This window comes from Pelodiscus sinensis, chromosome 12 (assembly GCF_049634645.1).
Source record: "Pelodiscus sinensis isolate JC-2024 chromosome 12, ASM4963464v1, whole genome shotgun sequence".
Classification (NCBI taxonomy): domain Eukaryota; kingdom Metazoa; phylum Chordata; order Testudines; family Trionychidae; genus Pelodiscus; species Pelodiscus sinensis.
The window spans coordinates 35,192,338-35,217,766 of NC_134722.1; the positions used below are offsets into that span (position 1 = coordinate 35,192,338).

Below are 25,429 nucleotides of genomic sequence, written 5' to 3' on the forward strand. Positions count from 1 at the left end.
TGCCCACCCCTGTTAGAGGAAATGAAAAAAATGCGTCTCAAAGCCTTTCCATACAAATTCCAATGCAAACCACTAGTGGTGGCCAGAAAAAAAAAGTTAATTTTCAGAGCCATTAATATAGTTATCTATCTAAAAGTAAATACAATTGCACCCCAAAAAGTAATTGTGTAAAAAGTGATATTGTGGGGTTCCACATTTACTTCTTTATCTGATTATAGCCCAACGTCATGGGCAAGGACTTATGCAAAAATGTAATTTTATTCCTATAAATAGCACCACTGAAGTCAAGTGGACTACTCATATGAATCAAATTACAGGAAGCATATCTTTGCAGGATCAGGGCCCTCCTCCCCATCCACACACACCTTTTTGCGAAAGAGCTCTTTCACAAAAAGTCTTCTTCCTCATAGAATGAGGATTACCACTGTCAATTTACTTGCAAAAGAATGTGATTGTAGTGCAGACGTTCCTCAAGTTTTGTCAGAAAAACAGTTGTTTTTCTGACAAAACTCTGTAGTGTAGACATACCCTAACAGAAGTGATTCAGGAACTAACAGGAACAGAAAGTAGCACAAACTTATTTTCATGCATAATCTAAGTAGCAGCTATCACTCAAAATACAGAGATCTTACTTGTTGAGTAAGATTATGGTAATTTGCATATTTAGTATTTTGAACATAGCTTCACTTATGTCCACATACCCCACACATGGAGCAACTAATCCACAGGTAATCATCTAATGCTTTGCGGTATTCAGCTAAGCATAGGGTAGCTGAACAAGAAAAGCACTGAAGAGGTGAAAGATGATCATGATCCCTTTAATTTTAATTAGGAAACCAAACCATGCCACTCATCTGGGTTGTTTACATGAAGTGATTTTGATCTTGAAATGATTAATAAAGATTCTTGTTAAAACACTTATTGTATTACTTAATTTGACTAAGAACATGCTCCTTTTTGCCTTGCTATACTATTGCATATTGATAAACTACAGTTGGATCTCTTTTTCTACAGCCCCCTAAAGCTGACAGTCAATTTTAGTCAAATGAGGTCAGAAAGGTGAATTATGACACATAATCATAATCAAGTTTAACACTTAAACTTTCATGATTTACAGACATTAATAAATTATCTTCACAATAGGTGGGCCTTTTTATGTCCACTTCATATAAATGGAAACAGAGGCACAGAGTTTAAGTGATTTAAGCCCTTATCATTGAAGCCTTTTACTTCTACCATAAAGCCAAAAGGAAAACTCACGTGCTTGAATTAAACACCAGCTTCAGTGTTTGTTAAGATTGTAAAGTTTTAGGGAAGTATATCATATACTTGTTAAGCACCTGACAACCTTTCTTATACTTATTAAACACCTACCAATCTTTTGACAGTAAAAATTAACCATCTACACTGTAAGTCAGTGTTAGAGTTGAATTCTGTCTCACCCATACTTGAGCTTAGATCATCAGTCCATTCCTCATTCAGCATTTATTACATGTAAATATTATGAATGTATACTCCAAAAAAAACATACCTATGATACAAATACTTCATGTTCCAATATTGTGTAAAGTGAGAACAAGATCACAGTACTTTCAACAATGCTCATGAACTTTTATTGTTAAAAATGAAAGAGGCCAACACAACTAAGTGAGAAGGTTTTCCAGCACACATTTCAACAGATATTTTATCACAGACTTATAGTGAGCATACATGTCAGTCAAAGTGATTGGAACTACTTGAAGGAGATGTTCCGGTCTGTTGCATCAATGATGTACAAACTAAGAAAGTAGGCATTTGACATGATAGACCATAAAAAACAATTGGGCACTTAGGAATGCCTGAGGAGGCCATGACAATATTGTCTACAAAATAACATTCCTACACATGGATCCACGCAACAGTGTCATTGTTCAAAGGTGTCATTTATTTTGTTTAATAAAAGGCTTAAACTGAAATTTTTCTTCTTTTCCACTTTCTAAAACAATGTCAATACATAAAAGGGTATGGCAATCTATTTTAACTCATTTTTAAGATCTGATGATTAAATGTAAGGCAAAAGCCTTTGTATCTATGCTTCTGAGTTAATGTCTCTCAGGGAAAGTATATGAAGATGGAAAAGTGCATTTAATAAATGTATGATTTGCAAAGCTCACCACCATACTTTTGGATACGTATTCTTCAGAATTTAAACAAAGTCTTCAAGGGTCAGATTTGATAGGAACTGAAGTCTTGAAAATCTGTCCCCTATTTGTTATGTGAATATGCAACTCATATGCAGGAGAAAACTTTCCTGTTGCTGAATGAGTGGTAAAATGTGTTAAATGTGTGTTAACATTGAACTTGCACACATGAATAATGCTTTATTCCTATTTTTTAATTATGAAGCATAAAGAGGTAATAAAAAACTCAGTGTTATATTAGACTATTTTGCAAGAGTATAAAGTGACAATAATTTAAATTCATTACATCACATGGTTGTATTCAGAATGTATATGCATATTAGTTATAAAAGAGGGCACAGAGTAAAAACAACAAAAACAATCCCCTTACTATAATTCTGTTGGCCACAACAGATATTCATGCTGTTTTGTGTAAACAAACCCTAAATATTAATAGAACTAAGCTTGGTGAGCTCGTGTGATATTAAAAGGTTCTAATCGTATTCTACTTTATGACTAGCTCAAGGAATGACCTCTAGCTAGATGTGGACCTTGTTCTATCATGCAACTAGATTTTTCTTACAGAAAATAAATTAAAAAGGTGTGACCTTGCTGAGGGCTTGCAGAGAAAATGAGGTACATCTTGTCACAAGCAGAAGAGCCTATTTGAAACATGGTTTGTTCAATTTGAAAGGCTGCTGCTTTGCTCAGATCAGAAGTTAAGATAAAGGCAGTGGGATGAAAAGAGGAGAAACATTTCCAAGAGATGAAATTAAAGAGCTACACTGGAAACCCATTCAGCAATACAGTGGCTTTTTTGTGTGTGAATTTATCTAGGACTCATCAGCCACACCTTGTCCCTGTGCATGGAGCACTGCTCTTCACTAAGCACACAAAGCCTGTCATGTAAGGAAATGATGAGAACTGCTCACTGATAAAAATCAGAGGACACTACACCTCTTCCTCACACAGCAGGTCACAGCAGCAATGAAATAACCCTCCCAAATTTTACACATTGTACTCAAAGAATCAAAGTCACTGCATCTCATGATCTCAGCAGCTGTGGCGTGAGTTTTGTACTTTCCACTGCCAATAAATGTGTCACCGATGAAAAATATTCTCCAGTACATAATGTCACTCTGTAGAGAAATTCCTTCATTTCATGCAGGTTCCAAAACTCCTTCACCCAAAAATCAGAGTTTTCAAACTTACTATACTTTTACAGTTTGTAACTTCTTTCTTTCATGTTATTCTTTGACCTTTTATAGGAAATAGACATCAGCATTATGCACAACACATCTTAGACAAAATAATTTATTTTTATGCTTGAATCAATTGATTAAGCATATTTTGTTTTTACTCACTAATATTCTTCCTAACCAATGCCCTCTGTCCTATTGCTACACAAGAATAAACAGCAGGCCTTATACACATCCATACCTATTGTTCTTTACATATTTCCCTATGATCTACATCATAGAGAAGATTATACACTTTTTGATATCTGAGCAAAGGCTTTTCCTTGTTATGAAGCAAAAGAGAGCTTTTAAAGTTATTGGTAAATAATAACTTTATTATTTACCAGTTAGCAATTTACCTGGAAAGACAGTCAAGCAAATACAATGCATGGACATTGGGCCTATCTAGCTTATTTCACAGTGTGCTATTGGTAACACCTTTGCATCCAAGAATTCTGTATGCTTCCTCTTTTACTATCATGTTCCAACTAACCATTTACTTCCTCCTCTAATTGCAGGCCCCTATGCAGGAGCTTCTGGGGGGAGGTACTTTTTTGGTAAATGTGAAAGGAATTTTTTTTAAATATAAATTAGTCATGTAATGAGTGTGCATAAGAGAATGATTAAATGTAACAAGTAAGAAAGGAAATATCAAATTTAACTGGTTGAACAGATGAAGCACTTTAACTTTCCCACGTTAGTTTACCAAGCTTCATTTTACATAAAGTAAATATTTATTTACGTCCAACACAAAAGGTTCACGTGTTTTCTTTCTTTATGGCACAGGGATAGGGAACATCTTTTGGCAACTGACCACAGAAAAATCAGTTGGGGACCACACAAGCAAGAAGCAAAAAAAAAAAAAAAAAAAAAACCCCGAAAACCAAAACAAAAAAAATCCCACAACCCTCCAAAAACTCCCAACCCCACTCACTGATGTGGCCCCCAATTGAGACATGGGCCAGCCCTACTGGCTCCAGTTCTTTGCCAAGGGGAGGAGACTTTGCGCTCCCCTCTCCTCAGGTCTCAATTGGGCTGGGGGAGGGGGAGCAGTAGGGTGGCCATAGGCCAGATCAAATGGCTTGGCGGGCCCGCGCATGCTATCTTGCTCACCATTGCCATGGCTTCTGTATCGAGCACAACTGATTATTCTGTGATTGGGGGGCAGTGTGTCCAACAAATAGAGGACTGTACTGGGAGACAGAACACCTGTCACTGACCTCTCATGGCCACTGACCTCTGTGGCTCTGTTTCCTGTACCCCATAGCCTCTCACCTGTAGGCTCCTTGATGGGCAGAGGTGCTACTGTAATACAAACAAACACCAAGAAACCGGTTAGAATAGCAGCTGCCCAATGGTGCCCTGTGGCCTCGGATTTATAACAGAACAGAATACTGGAACTGGAAGGAACCTTGAGAGGGCATTAAGTCCAGTCCCCTGACAGGACCGAGCCCCGTCTAGATCATCCCTAATAGAAGTTTATCCAACCTGCTCTTAAATCTCTCCATTGATAGAAATTCCACAACCTCCTTAGGCAAGTTATTCCAGTGCTTAATCACACTGACAGGTAGGAAGTTTTTCCTAATGTCCAACCCGAAGCCCCATTGCTGTAATTTAAGCCCACTGCTTCTCACCCTATCATCAGATGTTAAGGGAAATAATTTTATATCACCTTCCCCTAACTACTTCTTTTGCAAAGAGCCAAATTACTTGAAATTCATAGGTCAAGTAGATTTCACTCAAATTCAAAAGAAACATTTAAGTAGCTTATTTCCCCCCAGTTCTTTTAGTGCTTTTAATCCTAATTTGAATGATTTCTAATTGCAAGGTTTTAAGTAGCGATGTTTAAGTATCATGAAAGCAGAGCCCATTGTTTGTAAAATATTGCCTTCTATTAATCACACAACAGCTGTCGGTGATATCTGAATAACAACCTAACCATACATTGTACTAATTCTTATGATTGAAAACTGTTTAATTTTGCTTGGTAGGTTTTGTTTTTGTTTTGTTTTGTTTTAAATATCAGCAAAGCTTTTTGTAAAATGACAGGTGGAATTCAAAACAATTAAAACATAAATATTTCCTCCAGAGGCTAAACCTACTGCAAAATATTAATCTCTCTTTCTACACATCTTTACATGTCTTTAGTGAAATACCTGTCTGGAATTGTTAATAACAAATATTTTTCAGGGTATACACTTCAAAGACAGTACTGAAATGTCAAGCAGTGTAAAACTTTTGAAGTAATTTTAGCTAAATACTTCTGTGACAACTGTCTGAATCAATTTGTCTTAGCTGACTATATTCTGATATTATAAAAATCTAAGATTTGGTTATCAGCCAAAAAGGTTAAAATTTGGATGAAGTAGTCTGAATCAAAGACAAAAAATTAAGGTGCGGTTGGGACTGGATCTATTAAAAATGTATTTTGAACAATGTCCTCTGGGGTTTTTTAGCTTCAAATGGATAACTCTGCTTGCTATAGATGTCTGACTAAAAACATTTCATATTTATAAAAGGCCAACACAGATTAAGAATAACTGCACCATATAAAAAAACCTATATCCATCCTCTTTAAAAAGTAGTTAACCAATAACCACTTGACTAGGCCAGTTAAACAAGGCAACTTAGTTAACCCAATCATGGAAGTCCTGTTATAAAAGGATTACTAAATTAGAATAGCCAAAGGAGAAAGATTAGACCATAATAAGTATAATATGCAGACACACAAAACAGGAAACATTTTTTAAAAATAGTTTAATATCTAAGCACTATAGACAGATAGCAAGGAAACAAAGAAAAGACCCAGAGATCTGGAACTCAGTCAGAAAAGTTTTAAAGAATTACCCACAATTGTGATAGCAAGAAGAAATTAGCAAAGAAGGTCAAGCTGACCTCAACATTCTATGAATCAGGGTCCTGAAATTCTAAACCATGCAAAGAACCATGACTTCAAGGCACACAAACATAAGAGGATTAAGGTAAGTGTCTCACCTAAAAGTCTGAGAAAACAAAGATTAATTTTAAATACTGAAACAAACACAAATTCATAGGGACAGTTCATGCACAGGAAGCAACAGTCATTGTTAGGAACTTATTGGAAAGCACAGGAGAATAAGCACTAAATAAAACACACAAAACCCCAAGGTTTGATTATTTCAGATTGTAACTTCAGATTGTTCCTTCCCAACAGGGCTCCATCATCAACCAGGAGTAGGGCTAGTTTAAACCAAAACCTTGGCAGTAGAACAGGGCTTCAGGGAGGAATACTGCAGCCATTCTTTGGATGTGACAGAGGGAAGTAAGGAAACCTGGAGGGAGAGTAGAAACCCCTAGGGATTAAGGCCCAGAAGGAAGGGGTCAGCCCCAATGGTGGCTCAGCAGAAGTCTGAGGAAGGTGGAGTAGGAAAAGGCTCAGGGAAATGGTAGCAAGATGGGACATTTCAGACCTTGACTGCTGATTAGAGGTCCCCCAGATCTGGAACCCAGAGTAGAAGGTGGGACTTGGTTTCCCTGCCAGGTGCAGGGGAAGGGGCACAGTGTGGGTAATGAGGGAGAAGACTGCCATTTTACATAGAGAGACTGAACCCCTGGAAGGGGGAATTGCACAGTGACCTGGTTAGAGGGCGAAGCCAAGAAAAGAGAGCATCATGCACTGCAGAGAGGCAGGAGGGTGCAAGCCTGGCCTTAGGGCAAGGTGATCAAGGCGATTGTCTTGGTCCCATGCTGCCCAGCGCCCGCCCGCTGTCCTAGCTGGGAGCCACCCAGCCACGTGGTGCAACCAACCACAACGTGCTGCCTTGGGCCCCGCAAACTCTTTGGCTGGGCCTGGGAGGGGGCACAAACAAGTGAAAGAAGGGGGCATCAGATCTGGAAGCAGCTAATCCTGAGAGCAGATATGTGAAGGCACCCTAGCAGAGAGAGACCCCAACAGTAATAGGATTATGTATGGGGTAATGTCTAGGAGCATAGAGAACACTTCTTTCTGGAAGTGCTTGATGATGGAGCACCATAGGAAACAAGGAGTAAAGCCTAAATACTGTGCTGTCTTGGCGATCTTTGTCTCTTCTTATGCTTGAACACTAACCATGACTAGAAGCGAGTTCCTGCCTGTGGGTACTTAAAAATCACAATCTAGGAATATTGCAAAACAAGTGAACACACAAAACAAAAGAAAGAAAAAATTCCAAGAGAATTACACACCACACAAAATGTCATACGTTAAAGCTATTTCTCCCTTCCCTTACCCCAGCAATCTTGACCAAGAATCTGGAGAAAGAATAGATTGGTGTATCTACCAATCACACACAATGGCAAATTCATGGAATTAATCAAATTGTAGAAGAACTCATTTCTGGTAGATGCGTAATAGGAGCAAAAGACTCAGGGATGTTAGCGAGTAGTCGACTAGAGCATTGACTACTCGCTTCCTCCACCTTGCTTCCTCTATGAGAGGCAGCGGGGAGAGGGGGGAAACAGGAGCTGGTGGTGGGAGAAGCCAGCTTGAAAGCCGGTTCCCTCCAGCACCTGCTCCGCAGCGCCGCCTGCACCACCCCGTGCTGCCTCTATCAGAGGCAGCGGGGAAGGGGGATAGGGGAGGCTGCTGCGAGGCAGCCTCTGCCTGTGGTGGGCCGAGGCTTGTCATGGGCAAAGGCTGCACCAGCAACAGTCCCTTTCTGCAGGGGTCCCAGCAGGGATTTGGGTCCCCCCATGGACAGCAGCTGCTGCCACCAAGCAGCCCCTGTTCATGGTGGCCTGGGCTGGCTGAACTCGGGGATGCCCTGGCAGCAGTCCCTGTCTGCGGCCAGACACAGCTACTGCTAATACAGGGCTGCTCCAGCCACAGCCTGCAGCAGCCCCTGTTCACGGTGGACAGGGATGGCTGTGGACAGGGGCTTCTGCTGTAGCAAACCCCGCCCATGGCCAGCCATGGCCACTGTGAACAGAGGCTACTGGACTTAGCATGAGCCGAGACCAAGCAGACCCAGCTCACACTGGTCCGGGACGCTGCGCCCTCTGCATTTTAAATGCAGAGCTGGAGCACGGGTGGCTCCCAGAGCAGAGCCTGCTCAGTCCCGGCTTGAGTCGACTCCTGGAGCTATCCCCGCTGTGGCTCTGCAGAGCGGTCCTTTTCGACTAATCGTGTAGTCGATACAAATTGTATCGACTGCACAATTAGCCAGATTGCAATTTAATGTCCTTAGCTCGAATGAGAAAGGTCAGATGGGGAGCAACCCCAGAGCCCAGAGGAAGTTGGCACCTGTGTAACACACCTTCTCAAGGAAGCCCATAGTGTCTTAAGAAATTATTTGTGCAGATATATGATATTAATTCAGTGTCAAACTGCAAAATAAATTATTTGCAAATCTCAGACTAACACCGGATGCAAAAAACAGGCAGCTGTGCATAAGCAAACAGGAAAATAAATGCCAAATAGACAGTGGGTCATCAGTGAATGGGTTGGGCTACTCCGATTTCCCAGCATTATGTCAGAGAAGAAATATATTGCAAGCAAGCAAAGCGAAATTCAAATTATACAATGGCAGAATCAAACCATCGTTAGGAAGTTACGGGAAGAATACTAAGGAAAAACCCACGAGCTGAAATTTCAGGTAGTATAGAAACCACTACAGCTAAAACAAGGGAATTCCTAACTCTTGTGACTCCCCTGCCCCCCCTCCCCCAAACCTGGGACAAATGATTCATACAAGAGAAACACAAAGAAAACAGAATCTGTATCTAGAGAAGACAACATGCTGCGGCATCTCTGCAGCAAAGCTAGTCTGTTATTACCATGATGGAAAGTCTTACTTTGAGAAATAGATACAACTGTTCAGCACCTGTCTCACAGAGCATCTCCCAAATTAAAGAAAACACGTGACAAATAAAGCAGATGAAAACATAAGGCATAATTTCTAAAGTAATGAAGTCCACAAATTGTACAAGCAGCACAAGAGCCATTGAAAAGCCAAGTAAGCTGACAAAGCATTAAAAAAAAAAACTCATACCAAATGCCTACAACTGAAGGATATTACCAGACTTAGCCAAAGCAGAAATATTCTGAGTATTTAATGCCAAAATCAGATATTGGCGAGTGCTGCTAAATAAGAACATATTTTGACAGCAGCTGATACTGACGATTGAGAGTGTCATTTTCTACCCAAAACCAGTGGAAGAATACCAATAATACCAGGAAGATGGACTAACGGGGCAGACAGGGATCGGCATGATAGCAGATGACATTCTGTTGCACAGATATGGAGAAAGCATGGTGGAAGCTGTGGCAAATTACGCCCACAACTTCATACATTTGCTAGAAAGAGTCAGGGAACAAAACATAAAATTGAATAAAATGCAACTGTAATACCATACATGGGAAACTTGCTGACATTCCTGAGCCTGTAATCTGGCCCTAACAAGGCCTACATGGAAAGATATTAAATTAGTTCAGAGACTATTAGGATTAGTAAAGTCTCGGCCAAAATTTCTTCCAAGTCTCTCAGATGTATGAACACCTGAGGTGGCTACTGGACAAAGGTACAACAATATGAAGATGGTTTCCTCAACTTGGAGTGGCCACCACATGAATCAAGGAGCTGAGGACCAACTATTCCATCCTGAACTACTATGGTGTGAACAAGGAGGAAACCACACAACGAGATGAGGGTTGGGGCATCACTCCAACAAAAGGGATCGTGGGTAGTTTTTGTGTCAGGTTCGCGTTTGCAAAGAGATATCCAATTTGAAAAGGAAGATCTTGAAATAGTGTTTGCATTAGGTATGTCAATGTGTAGTCAACTATATGATTAACCAATAAGCCTAGGCTTATTGGTTAATCTTGTTGACAACTTGCACTTCCTCAGCAGAGGCTGCAAGGGGAGCATGGGGTGAGGAAGCAGGAGCCAGTGATGAGGGGGAGCCAGCTTAAAAGCCCGATTCCCCCCAACACTAGCTCCATGGTGCCACCTACCACCCACCCCTGCGATGCTGCCTCCCAAGGAGTAGTCTCTGTCCATGGTGAACCTAGGCCAGCCACAGACAAAGGCTGGTCCCTGGAAGCAGCCACTATCTGCAGGGGGAGGGGTCCAAGATTCCTGCAGACAGAGGCTGGCCTCTGACTGTAGGGAGCTCAGACCCCTGAGAAAAGGGTCTGCTGCCAGAGCAGCCTCTGTCCATGACAGGCCCAGGCTCACTGCAGACAGAGGCTGCTCCATGGAAGGTGGAGCAGTCTCTGTCTACAAGGAGCTCGGAAACCACCTTCTCCCCTTCCCCTTCCCCCCGACAGGGGCAGGCAGCTGGTAGGCACAGGGAGCTGTTTTTTAAACTGGCTTCCCTCACGTACCAGCTCCGGGCACCTCATACTGCTGCCTCTGATAGAGAGGCAGCAGTGATGGGTGGCAAGGGGTTCCCTGGGAGTGGATGCCAGCCCTGCCCCTGGGGACTACAGAACAGTTGAGTAATCAATAAGAATTCATGTCGTTACTCAACTATTCAATTACATGATATCTAACATCACTAGTGTAGCATGTGAAAAATGTGATGAGCACATTCAAGGACAGGAATCCATTTCACTAGAAAGTCACCATAAATCACAAGAGAGCAGAGCTACAATTTAGGACCTTAGGTGGATGCTACAAAAAAGGTAGTGAGATGTACACGGCTGACTTCTTATTCAGAGTAGCCTTTTAGCATGAAATTCAGCGAACAAACAAGAATGAAAGCCTGAACCAGAGAGAAATACAGAAAACAAGGAAAACCACGTAAAATGTCAACCCAGCCAGGTGTGCCCTGGTTTGAACAAAGGCTAAGACATGACACCATGAGTTTGACTTTTTAGAGGAAATATCCAACACAAATGTCTGTTTTGTGAAAACACTATATTTTCTTCTGTCAACATACGCGGAGCTGTTTGTATTGAGATACTGAAGACGGAGAGATAAATATCATAGCAGTAGTTTACATTATTGCAGCGCCCTTGTGGCTCTAAGAGCTGTTTAGGAAATGAAGCACTGAGGTGCCCACTTCAGTTAGGTAAGCCATTCCACCATTTTTCACTGAAAAGAATAGTAATATTAGCATTTAAGTAATCTTATTACATTTGAACAAACAGCCGTCCAACTGTCTAATTCAGATGTGCCAATTCAACTCCCTTTAATAAAATCAAATTCATTGACAAAAGTAGATTTTGGAAAAATCACACCAATAAATAATAATTGTTGGAAATAAACATGTTATTTATCATACACTGTATAATTGTAGTCATGTTGGCTACGTCTCAACTGGCATGATTTTCTGCAAATGCTTTTAATGGAAAAGTTTTTCCGTTAAAAGTATATGTGGAAAAGAGCGTCTAGATTGGCACGGATGCTTTTGTGTAAAAGTACTTTTAGCGCAAAAGCACTTTTTGCGGAAAAGCGTCCATGCCAATCTAGATGTGGTTTTGCGCAAGAAAGCCCCGATTGCCATTTTCGCCATCGGGGCTTTTTTGTGCAAAACGGTTCTCAGCTGTCTACACTGGCTCTCTTGCACAAAAGCATTTGCGCAAGAGGGTTTTTTCCTGAAAGGTAGAGTGATTGTATTTGTGGAATAACACTGACAATCTTACATTAGATCGTCAGTGTTCTTGTGCAAATTCAAAGTGGCCACTTTTGCGGAAAAACTTGCCAGTCAAGATGCAGCCCCCGGCTTATTGTCATTACTGGGTGTGTAAGTGTTTTGAGAATTTTTTTATGCACATGAATGATCTCACACATATTTCAGTACGATTTACTGGGATCAGAATTTGGTATAGGACTTGTGCCTTTGCAGGATCAAATTCTTAAGGGTGTGTCTACACAGCAATGGAACCTTGAAATAAGATATGCAATTTGTGCTATGCAATTTGTGTAGTTTATTTCGAGTCTATTTTGAAATAGCTTATTTCGTCATTTGGCGCTGTCTACACAGTGCCAAATTCCGAAATAAAGCGCTATTTTGAGCCATCCTTTATTCCTCATAGAATGAGGTTTACACGGATGGCGAAATAATGCATCAACTATATTTCAAAATAGCGGACGCATTCAAAAGACGCAGGGTAGCTATTTTGGGATACCTCTGGTGTCCCGAAATAACTTTGCTGTGTAGACATACCTCCAGAGCCCTGTGTGACAATGCCGATACTGTTATCAGTCTGCTGATCTAGCTGGTAGTATAAAAACCAGGATCTCTGAGAATCCTGGGTTCTACTACAAGCTATGTCAACTGATTCATTATGTGATGTTAGAATAAATTACTTGACACCCATACAACTGAATAGTAAGTACAACTTCAATTAAGCCAGGTGTTACCAAATGCCTTTTAAAGAAAGAATAAGTGATACAAAATTTAAACCCAGAACCTCATGCTGTGTACTTGATTGTAGTTAATAAACCACACTGTCTCCAAGAAAAATTATGAGAGGCAATTAAGTGCTGTCAAGCCAGAAATCTTCTGTTGCTGATCCAGTTACGGGGGGGGGGGGGGGGGGCGGAGGAGGGGGATTCCTTTTGAGTTCTTAAAAAAAATTTGCAAAGAATGAAGTGTGAAGAGTCAGATCAGAGATTATCATCATGATTCATGAACAAATAGTTGTGGGAGCCTTGGGGTAGTTTGGAAGGGCTTTTTTATAGTTAGATATAGCTTCTAACAGAAGTTGAAATTGATGTCAAAATTCCATGAACAATACAAATATGAGCATAACAGAACACCCTAGTTAAACAAGCCAAGATGGCTGACAGCTAGAAATTACAGAGAGCCCTGTTTATGAGGCAAAATTAACTTCCATCTAGATGATCATTATAGGCTCTGTGTGCCATTTAAGGGTTCATGTGCTGCCTTTCTAGGAACGTCACCTTCCTGAAGGCTAGAAAACATTTAGCAGTAATAAACCTTGCTAACTCCTTGTATCCACAATTCTTTCCTCAGAAAGATGGAATAAAATAATAATACTACAAAAATAAAACAAAAAACATACATCAGACACCTACCCCTCCTAAAATCCATCAGCAAATAAAATGCTGATACATTTTGCTGCTTGGGGCACACACTTCCAATTTTTAAAAGTTTTATAAATCCCTTCTTAATTTGTTTTTCAGCCCAATTCTGACATTTGTCCAATCTTTCTCTAGTTTGTTGAAGTGCCATGACCCAAAGAGTAATTTATGTGACTCTAGAATTATTTCCATTTGCATCAATTCTGCAAACATTTTTTGAAGGAACTACATTTTTGTCTCGCCAACTAAGAGTAATGGTATCAAAGTGGCATTTACCTTTCACCTGTCAGTATTTGATGTCCTATTAAACGTATATATTTCTGAAAGATTTTAGGACAATCATGTTATTTGAAGGGACTCACATTTATGTTTGCAATCTGCATGCTGTAATTAGTCTCTTCTGAAGTCCCAACCTTTATGTGTTTCATCTTCACTGCTGCTGAGATTTGAGTTAATCTTTCTGTGGTCATAAAATCTTAGTGTTCTCTTTCCTGTAAGAGAACATTGATAAAAATAGTCAAATGTATGTAATAATAATTAAAAAAAGAATGTGCATTACAGATCATCATCTGTTTTTGAAACTCAGACTATCTGAAAGAAAAACTGGATTCTTAGGGTACGTCTAGATTACATCCCTTTTCTTGAAGAATGGATGGAAATTAGACACTTCAAAATTGCAAATGAAGCCGGGATTTAAATTTCCCATGCTTCATTTGCATAATGGCAGCCATGGGGTTTTTTTTAAAGGGGCTTTTCGAAAGAAAAATGGCTGTTTATATGGGGATCGTTTGAAAATAAAACCCTTTTTTGAAAGATCCTATACTCCTGAAAAAATGAGAAAAAGAATGTAATTTAGATGCACCCTTTCTGCTCTTTACATATGTATGAAAGAAGCACCTTAAATATATAATCAGCTACAGTATCATATTACTCAATTACTCTTACTGCTACTCTACAGTATAGAACAACTGAAGACGCAATTGTATTGTTCTAAACTTAGCTCCCTGCATTAACTCGTTATAACTTAGTTATAGTGCTGGAAAATTCCCTCTCTTGAATCCAAGTTAAAGGTGAGTTCACATCACATAGTATTGATGAACAAGTATCCCTTACACATCACGTTGCTGGCCTGATTAAGTTACCCCATAACAAGCTGGACTTCAGGCCCCTCATTTCCTTAGAGCACATTCAATGATAAACATGCCCTATGCAAAAGAAGAAAGATGTCTTCATCCATGTGCTAACTATACTTTCACTTGATGATTGGCTTTGAGATTTTTGTTTATAATCATTTAGTGTGGTAACAGAAAATGTATTGGAAGGGTAAGTCATGTTACCATAAATTTCAGCATGGAGGACTGGTGGAAAAATTATTTAAAAAGAAACACATTTCCATACTGAAGGTTCAAAACAGACTTCTTTCATTTTTTTAAATTCCAAAATGATTGTTCAAATTTTGTACTAAAGTGCTATCAGTTAACATATTTGTTTACTAAAAACCATGTTCTTGGTGAACAAAAATGCAAATAATCATTTTGATAATAATTTCAGTAATGATTTCACAAAAAATGCCACTAAAATGCAGTACAAATATTTTTAAAAAATAAAGTTTGCTTTAAAAAAAAATAACTTTTCCTTTGAACAATGAGGCTAGTTCTACTGCTTTAAAATTCCTTCTTACACCTGAAGAGAAGGACATGAGCATACTTTGTGAAAGACACATGCAACCTTTCTCTTTTCTCCTGTCCCCTCCAGGCAATCTCAGGAACAGCCAGTTATTTTAAAAAAAGTCTTACTGTGTATTAACACTCTAAGTTTTCCTTTGTGTGATCATTTCATTGGCCAACCAGTCAGCACAGGGAGAAATGTTAATCTCATTAGCAGGTCACATACTTCTTTTCCCAGGTTATATTAAAGACCCTTCAAGACACAACTGACAGCACTTCACAGATACTACATTTGTTTGCAGATTAAAAATATGGCATTTCAGAGAAATATGCTGTTTTTATCAGTGCTGCTTCAGCATTATCACTCAATGGAGTCATTGTTGAGAAATTTAAGTTACCTTCCCTTTCCTCCTTGAACAGAGCAGCTGAGGCTTGCAAATCTAATGTCTGGGCCTTAGCCAAAGAAAAACAGTAGCATCTCATTGACATTTCTCTGACTGGGCAGCAGATGCAAATATCTTTGTGAATCTTGGCCATGACAAAGTCCAGTCATAGAATTGATTTCAGTTATTACCAGGGATGAAGTTCTATTTTACTTTCATTGTACACATAATTCATGTGGTAAAATCTCCTACAATCTGTAGCCTCTGAGGATAACCTTCTGAAAGACCAGCAACAGCAATGCTCTTGCGTATCAAAAGAAGTGGGAGTGGCAAGACGATATTGAGTGTCTGACATTTGATACTTCATAACCGTATCAAAATGACTCTCAGTTATCAGATCTAGATGACAATGAGATACTTCACTCTTATTGTCATCTATATTAAAAATTAGATATTGCTTGCAGATAAGCACCGGAATGGATGGAAGATTATGGATATGTTATACCAGTGTTATACTCTCAATGGAAAGCTCTCAGATTTTGATGTCGATGATTAACCTAAAATTGTATTTAATCTTTCAAATGAAGGAAAAATTTCATTCATGAGCTCTATGCAATCAAGCATTAATTAAACTTACAATCATGTGTTTAGAGCAATTTGTTTTATAGGGCTGCTGGAGAAGGCTGAGGGCATGGACCTTATGCAGAGTGTGATGCAAATATGCAGCTGTATGTATAAACACTTACATGGCAATATAATTTTTCTACTTTTTTTGGACTGGTATTTTGAATGTGTAAATTTAACTGTGTATAGGCTTTACCACCAACAAAGTAAGAAAAACCACCAGCCTTCTACATGCCCACCCAGCTGGAACGTCAGCAAACAGGCTCCCCTTCTCCCCCCCCCCCCCCCCCCCCCACAAAATACCAATTCCCCTGTTGGGCTTATTCAACAGAAGACTTTCATAGAGTGCCCTGCAGTTCAACAAATTCAAATTACAACAGTCTCCTCAGACTGACTTCTCATTCACATCCAATAGAACCTCTAGCAGTGAGTCAGCTTTTGGAAGCACTCCAGATTCAACGCCTGGTTCTCAGATGCATGACACAGGCAATGGAGCCTTATGGAACCAGCCTCCTGAGCATGTCCTCCTCCAATGAGTCTCTAGAAAGTATAGAGCAGGTATCATATCTGGGAGAGGCCAAACCTCCCCTGATACTTCCTGCCCAGTGCTCAGTTGGGCATGCTATAGACTGTTGGGGCCAAGCTACTCACTAGGTGCTCCTGAGGCTCATGGCTGGGGTGGAGGGACTGGTGGCCAAGATTGAAGTGCTCTGGCAGGAGGGGGCAGAAGATCAGGGGGCTAAGTTCTCCCCCCAGTGGCATGCAAAGGTTCCTTAAAGAATGTGCTCATGCTAAGGTTCTTTAAAAAGAATTCTGTACCCAACACATCCTACAAGGAAGCAATAAGGCCAGATCTCTCCTGGAGATCTCAAGCATATGGTATAGCAAGAAGGACATTTACAATATACTCATAAGCAAAGGAAGAATGTGCATTTTGGTTTATCAACACTAAAAAAGAACTTAAAATGGCTTAAAAAGGTCTTGTGTCAATATAAAATATGATTACCATCACTGAGGAAGGAAACATTTTTGTGATCATCTGCCATCCACAAATCAAGTATTTTGTTTTACAGTGAAGTTTGAGAACTCAAATTTGCTTTAATTCAGTTTTAGTTACATCAACACACATAATTTTCAGAGGGAAATGCCTTGATTCTGACTGACCACTATATTTCTTTTTTATTATTGTCACAGCTAGGTCTCTAAGAACAATTTGTCTTTCATCAAATTCATACATAAAAATTATAAGCTAATGAAACAATGATGAACATCTACTTCAATAACACTCTGGAATCCTTGACTGTGCTTTGTTTGTTTTACTTTTTTCCACAAAATTAACATACTATAGACTATTTACTACTGTACAAAATTCCTTTCTTTATTTATAAAAGCTACATCTTTACTATCATGATGTGAAATGAAAAGCCTCCTGTACTTGTTGCATACAATTAAGCTGCAACAAAAGGCAGCCCAAGCCATTTCACATTTCATAGGACTGCAATTATTCTTTAACTGTTAGAATATGCTGTCCCCCAGGAGCTAATTACAGAAAAGCTCTCATCACACACAAGAAACATACAAACAAATCCTTCAAGCACAAAGTAAATGTTCAACATTAAAGAGGAAGTCACACCAATCAGTTTGGTTCAGCTAATTACTAATCTGATTTCTGGACTAGTTGCATTAGATAATTATGACACCCATTCGCAACTTGAAAGCCAGGACTTTGACTGATTATAATAAAGATCTAGTAATCAGAATACAAGTAAGAGCAAAGTATGAAATATACATCATAACAGGCCTGATTTGATGTATTTGTTCATTGCCAATGTTTCACGCTGTAACTGGCCTATAGAAGACCTGATTCCAATCCTATTGAAATTAATGAAAAGGTTTCCATTGACTTCAGTGGGATTTGGATCAGACCCACAGTAACTAGATACATTTTTTCAGTAATCAAAATTGCATAGCAAATGCAAAAATGATCTTCCATGGTTTTGACATTGGATATATAATGCCACTTCCTTCTAAGTGGCATGTTTAAGCTAAGTGCAATTTAAGCAAGATGGCAGTTTATTGACACTACATTGACCTTGATAAAGATTTTATATCCCTCCCTCAGGGACTGATAAGAATTAAACTCTTCAAAGGCCCTATACTTTAAGTTACATTCAGGTTGTTTCAACTTCTCTAGTATTTTTTTTCAGATATAGTTAGATTTATATACACTGTGTTAGTCAAGGTCTGACAATATAAATCTTTCCCTTGGTCCCTGATATGACTGACAAATTGGATTTTGACAATTTCCACCCCACCATCAACCTTAGTCTGGACCAGTCCACATAAGAGATTCACTCCTTTGGCAGTACAGTACAATTAAATGATGACCACATTAATACTACCTTATACCAGAAACCTATTGACTGCTGTTCTTACCTACATGCCTCTAGCTTCCACCCAGGACACATCACATGATCTATTGTTTAGATTGTGTGATGGCCCTAAGATACAACCATATTTTCTTCAATCCCACAGACAGAGACAAACACCTGCAAGATCTTTATCAGGCATTCTTAAAACTTAAATATCCACCTGGGGAAGTAAAGAAACAGATTGACAAAGCCAGACAAGTACCCAGGAATCTACTTCTTCAAGAGAGGCCCAATAAGGAAAATAACAGAACACCACTAGTCATCACCTACAGCTCCCAGTTTAAACCTTTCCAGTGCATCATTGACAATCTACTACCTGTCCTGGAAAATGAACCCTCATTCTCACAGACCTTGGGAGACTGGCCAATACTTACCTACCCCAACCTGAAGCAATTTCTTTCCAGCAGCCACACATCACACCTCAGATACACTCACACAGGAACCTACCCCTGCAATAAACCCTGTTGCCAACTCTGTCCACACATCTATACAAGCAACACCATCACAGGACCTAACCACATAAGCCACCACTTTAGAGGTTCATACAACTGCACATTGTCTAATGCCATCAATTGCCAACAATGCCCTTCTGTCATGTGTATTGGCCAAACCGGACGGTCTCTACAACAAAGGATAAATGGACCTAAGTCAGACATTAGACATGGTAACACACACAAACCTGTAGGTAACATTTTAACCTGCTTGGGTACTCATTAACGGATTTAAAAGTAGCCATCCTTCTAAAAAGGAATTTCACAATTACAGAGAAAGTGTGGAATTGACTTTCCTATGCAAATTTGGCACCATTTTCCTGGGCTTAAACAAAGATGTTAACTGGATGTTACATTATAAAACCAGCCTTGCCTGCATTTAACACCTCTTTTACATCAAAAGCTAAGTATGGGATATTTCCAGCCCACTCAATTAGCCTCATTAGCACCAGTACTACAATTGACAGGTACCTTTTTTTCTTACCTTTTTTTTTTTTGTTATAAATTCTGGGTCTCTGTTATTTCCACTCCAGCTTCCAGCTCATCTGAAGAAGTGGGCGTTGCCCACAAAAAGCTGTACCATAGTGTATATGTTTTTGTTAGTCTCTAAGGTCCCTCAGAACTACTTGTTTTTTAATTGTGCCATGGCTACTATGACATGACCCTTACAAAAAGTTTAGTTGCTTAAACAGTGATAATTACCTTGGGGAAGAAAGTTATTGTAATCAGAAGTCTGGTGAAATGAATGTAGATTTCATTCCGCTGTTTTGTTCTCTGTTATAGACCTTGTTAAAAGCAACGTAGATAAAGTTGGCAATAGAAGTCAAACAGCCAGGTACTTAAAGGCAGCAATTAATTCTAAATTACAATTGGATCTCCAAACCAAACAATTATGGCTAATTTAAACTTTAATTTGGTTACAATTCTGCATTTTTAACAAGACCTATTTTAATTTGGGGGGAGGGGCGAATATGTATTAGGAACCTAAAACAACTTCAAAAGGATTGTTTTGTCTGTTTATTTAGATTACTGCCATATATGGATCTTATCACCATGCTGTTTGCATGCCTGAAGACACATGACTTAAATTTAATTGACTTTGGTGGGGCTCTAACCTGCTTAAATTTAGATATATTTTTAAGTATTTTGTTAAAGTGGAGCCTAAGATTATTTAGTGCTCGTAACTATTAATATGCATGATGAATTGAAAAACTAGAATACAAAAATACCATGTTTTATGAAACTAAATAATGACTAAAAAGTTTGTTTTCCCATCCCTTACCATGACGTTGCTCTTACATTAAAAAGATAGAAGAATTTGTGAAAGCATAGAGAAATGTACCAAGTTGGATTAACAACTGCATTGCTCCATTTTACAGCAGTACAATTTGATTAATTTTAATGTATTTATACTATAATAAATCAAGTCCTCTCGGTGGCAAATTGTTGTATTGGAGGAGAGGACAGTTTGGGTGCTTCTAATGGTTTTTCTCTATCTCTAATTTCTCCCATCCAATTGCATCCAGAGGTATCCCAGTAAAGCTCTACCACATCCAAGGAATGCGTCTCTTTTTGGGAACATTTTCCAAAAAAGCAGATGCATTTTTTCAGCATTCCTGTATTCCTCATTGTATGTTTCAAAAGAGGTTTTTTTTCTGAAATTTGGCCCTGTGTAGACAGGCTAAATTTCGGAAAAACCTCTTCCAAAAAAAGAAAGAGGAAAAAGATAAGCAAATTGCGGTTCGTGATTTGCAAATCTTCTTCCGATATAACCCTGCAGTCTAGACATAGCCTCAGACACTCCTGTGTCTCTGGGGTGTGTTTTAACATTTATCTTTATATCATGTGTTTCACATTTTCCAGCAATATGGGGAGACTGGGGGAGAGCGGGCTAGGGCAGGCTGAACATGTCACAAGGGTCCATGTGTAACTTGTGAGATATTAGGATGGGACTAAGAGCTCCTCCGTGTGGAGAGGTGACAGACTCTGTACAGAGAGGAAGGTTCATCTGCCTGCAACCAATATACCTTGCTGGACCACCCAGCAGGGAGTGAGATTGTTAACTTTATACTTGTTGCACTATAGTCTAGGATCACACATTTGGATTCTATTGTAGTTTTCAATCAATGGTTAAAATCCACCTGGTCTCTCTCAAACTTAACTGAATTGCTCTAGGGGGAAGGGCAGTTTGTAACAGAAGCTAATGGAAACCAATTGTGACTAATTCATTCATTTCTGGAAAACCCAGCCTTGAATTTTCCCTTTGATGTATACACATTATTTCCATTAGCTTGAAAAGACGCTAGAAGTGCAAACAATAGGGAGTGAAAACAACTCTAAAAATATTAAGTTCTGAAGCAGTACACTGGTGCATCTCCTGTGGAAATGAAAGCAGTGAAAAATGTGTACAATAGTTTTACAGTCTATTGTAAAATACCAGCATAGTGCAGATTTGTTAAGACGAGGGAACCTGGAATGATTTATGGCATGGTAGAGGGTTGGCTCTTCTACCTCGGAAACTGTACTGATAAAAGACAAGGCATGAATTTGTTACTCGTATTACTCCCCATGAAGATACTCTTGTTTTGGAATAAGAGTAACATTTTCCAGTATAACTTGTATTGCTCTGGAAGCAGTTTAAACTAAGCTGGAAAAAAACCTACTCTTAATCCAAAATGAAAGTAGCCACACATGGAGTTACTCTAGTAAATCAACAATGATATAAAAGTCTCAGGATAGCTGGGTTAGTTTGTAACTTTAAAAGTAACTTAAAAAAACCCGAGTTGTCCTGTAACACCCACCCACTAGGTGTGTGGGTTATATCTACACTACTGAGAAGATCGACCTTCTGGAGGTTGATCTTCCAGAGTTAAATGTAGTGGGCCTAGTGAAGACTCACTAATTCACATTGAGAGGGCACCCTCGTCGGTGCCAGTAGTCCTGCTCCTCACAAGAAAAAAGGGAAGCTGATGGGAGCGTTTGCTCCCATCGGCAGCCTTGTGTGTGGATGGCACAAAAATATGGTTTAGGATATGTCGATTCCAGCTATGTAATTAATGTAGCTAGAGTTGGTATCTTAAGTCAACTTTCCCCTTTGGTGTAGGCATGGCCTTGGAGACTAACAAATATATATATATATTATATCATGAGCTTTCGTGGGCAAAACCTACTTCTTCTGAAGAAGCCCATGTTGCTATACATATATTTTTGTTCATCTCTAAGGTGCCACAGGACATGGGATGTTAAATATCAATTAATTGACTAGTCAATTCGCCTCATTAATTCTTACACAACTATTCTTTAATAAGGAAGATTTGGCTTATTTATTAAATCTCTTTTTATACAGTTATATTGAACACTTTAAGTATTGAGGTAAAAGTTATTCGGATACAAGGTTCCTTGCTGCTGATAAAATAACACAGAATAAGGGAAAGTAGTGAATATTTATTCTGAAGTCAATAGGCTATAATATTTACAAAGCTACCCTATGTGATAATTTAAAATTCAAAACTGAATATTGTGCGGGATGGGAAACTAACATTATGGAATCTGAACCAAGGCTACATTTATATTTCACTTTAATGCTCTAGCTGTTTAATCAAAATATGAATAAAATGTCTAAAAGACCAACACTCAAAAAGATCATAGTTCTGGAATTCAGCTTTTGCTTCCTATTGTCAACCAATTACTGTGTAATTTTTTTTTCCTGTGACTGAATAACTAACTGTTAGCAAATAATGAAAAGGCAATTACAGCAAAGCTTTGTTCATATTACCCTCTTCATTTTATTCAGGCTATAATTATTGTCAATGCTGGAGGCTTACTGTACCATGTAAGTGGCACCAGGGAAGAAAATGGAATGGGCTGGTGCATGGAAAATTGCAAATGTCACAGCTACCTTCATCATCACCGTTGGACTTCCGAGATTAAAAAAATAAGCAAAGAGCTCTCCATGTGTGTTTTGCAATTTTTTTCTTTTTTACCTCAAGCTGTTGCAAAGACTGTGCAACTGGGGGCTAGAGGAAATTCTAGTACCTGTTTTGTTCTTTTTTTCTGTTTCTTACAATTTTATTATTATTTAATTCCCAGACACCACTGCTTTTTGCCACAATATGCCTGGAAATAAACTCATGGATATATTCTTTTAATTGTGCTTTTCATAAACGGTCTCTGGGCTGTTCTCTAACGGGGAGTAGTATAGAGACAATGTATTTTATGGATTTGGAGCTCTATTTCTGGGTCACATATGGACACATTCACAAGAAAAAAATAAGATTATGACCAATATGTACAGATTTAGCATTCTATGTTTACTGTCGGACAATGACTATTTATAATGCATTGTATGTCTGAGCTTTTATTAGTATTTATCAGCAGATGATGGATACAAATCAGAAATGTGCTCTTCTATTTGTACCATTTTAAGAAATAAATAGCATTCCTATGTGTCGTTTGTCTGTTTTTGCTCTGATTTTTTTGCCTGAAAGAGGTAAATAACATAGTTAATATTTTATGCCTCTGTCTGTATTCATTTTTATAAATCCTATTAAACTATCTCTGTGATTCTACACATAACCTATTTTATTGTAAACACATATTGTGTATTACATAAATAATACCGACTTAATAAAGCTCCCCCCCACACACACACGTGCGCGTGCGCGTTACCTGTAACTTTTGTTTAATTTAACATATTTTTAAATGACTATTTTTCAAATCCAATTTAGTAACTCAAAAGTTATTATCAGAATCCCACAAATATACTAACCTGTATCCTTTATTAACCTGCTACATATCATCTTAACTATTCTTTTTTTACTGATTGTTTAATCTCCTCCATTGCAGTTATACTATGTATTTGCCACTAATAAGGTGACAGTATAACAGTATAACAATTACCTTGATATATTATTAAATCATTATTAAGTCTTTAGCTTAGCTGTCTGTCTCAGGTAGCCCCTATGATAGGTGTAGAGAGATGGGAGTTCTGGAATCTATTTTAATCAAAGAAAACAAAATTGATTTCCATCAAAAGATTGCAGTCCATTTGTACAATGCAAAATGGAGATTTAAAAAAAACCAACAGAAAAATATAGACTTCCATAAATGTAGGTTTTTTTCAGCAATTTGAATTACTTTCACTAAACCCTTTTTTCTCCAGAGGTTTTCCCTGCAATCTCGACTCTCTCCCCAGATGGTGAATAGTGAGTTGCTATATCTAAGTCTCCATTCTCTTTTCCAATATACCAGGCCACAGGCAGGTCTACAAAGATAAAGAACAGTTGTATTACCAAGGTAACAGGCCCACCCTATTCCAGGAACCCCAGCCTCAGGACTTAACACTGGACACAATAATTTAGGCTTCTGTTCTAGCAGCATCTGTCTTCCTATTTTATCTGCCTCAGTGACATTTAGCCCCTCATTCAGTAGGGTTTGATCCTATACTTGTTAATTTCATGGGGCATTACTGTGGTACCTACGCTCCTTTCACTGACATCACTAAGATTCACCAAACTTCAACAAAAACAAGGTTGATGCTAAGAAAACAATCTTTCATTCAATAGACCAGATCTTTAGTTGGAGTGAACTGGGCAGTCCTGTTTGCTTAGAACAGCTGAGGCTTAACATGCTCATATAATTATTAGGGCTGTCAAGTGATTAAATAAATCAATCATGATTAATTGCGCATTCTGCCCCTTTGAAACACCGCTGCGGTGTTTCAAAGGGGCAGCACAGTAGGAGCCTGGGATCAGCTGGAGTTCTCAGCTGACCCTGGACTCTGTGCAGCACTGCCCCTTTGAAATGCCTCGGCAGCATTTCAAAGGGGCAGCACCTCTGGAGCCTGGGATTAGCTGGAGTCCCAGGCTGACCCTGGGCTGCCACGGCACTGCTCCTTTGAAATGCCACGGCAGCATTTCAAAGGGGCAACACAAAGCAGAGCCAGGTTCAGCTGGAGTCGCCCAGCTAACTCTGGGCTCCCTGCAGTGCTGCCCCTTTGAAACTCTGCTGCAGCATTTCAAAGAGGGAGGGATCAGCTGGAGTCCCCAGCTGACCCTGGGCTCCCATGGCGTTGCCCCTTTGAAATGCCACAGCGGTGTTTCAAAGGTGCAGCACCGCAGAAATGCCTGTGATTAACACTTTAAAAAAATTAATGCATTAACTGTGCCCTGCTTTAATTGCAGGCGTTAACACATGTAACATGACAGCCCTAATATTTACTGGATGCAGATGTGGCTGAAAAATAAAAGAGAGTTAGCATCATAATTACATGGTTGATTGCACCTTTGTTCTTTCTGGTCTCTGTAAGGACCAGAGTGCTACCATATAGGTGCTACCAGTCCTTACCTTTCGTGGGGTAGAACTCTGCCATTTTCCACCTCTTGAACCCATATCCCAGACAAACACCTGATCTATACCAACCACTA

General features: G+C 39.1%; 1 long non-coding RNA gene across 1 annotated transcript in view; it reads right to left on the minus strand.

The window, feature by feature from the left end:
• Positions 1-4,687: 4,687 nt before the first annotated feature.
• Positions 4,688-25,429, minus strand: part of LOC102443395 (uncharacterized) — a 145,227-nt gene continuing 124,485 nt past the window's right edge. Inside the window, exons 10-11 of the long non-coding RNA XR_012906745.1 lie at positions 13,770-13,898; positions 4,688-4,702 (exon numbers count right to left, since the gene is read on the minus strand). This is a non-coding gene — a long non-coding RNA (uncharacterized LOC102443395). The remainder of the gene's footprint in view (positions 4,703-13,769; positions 13,899-25,429) is intronic.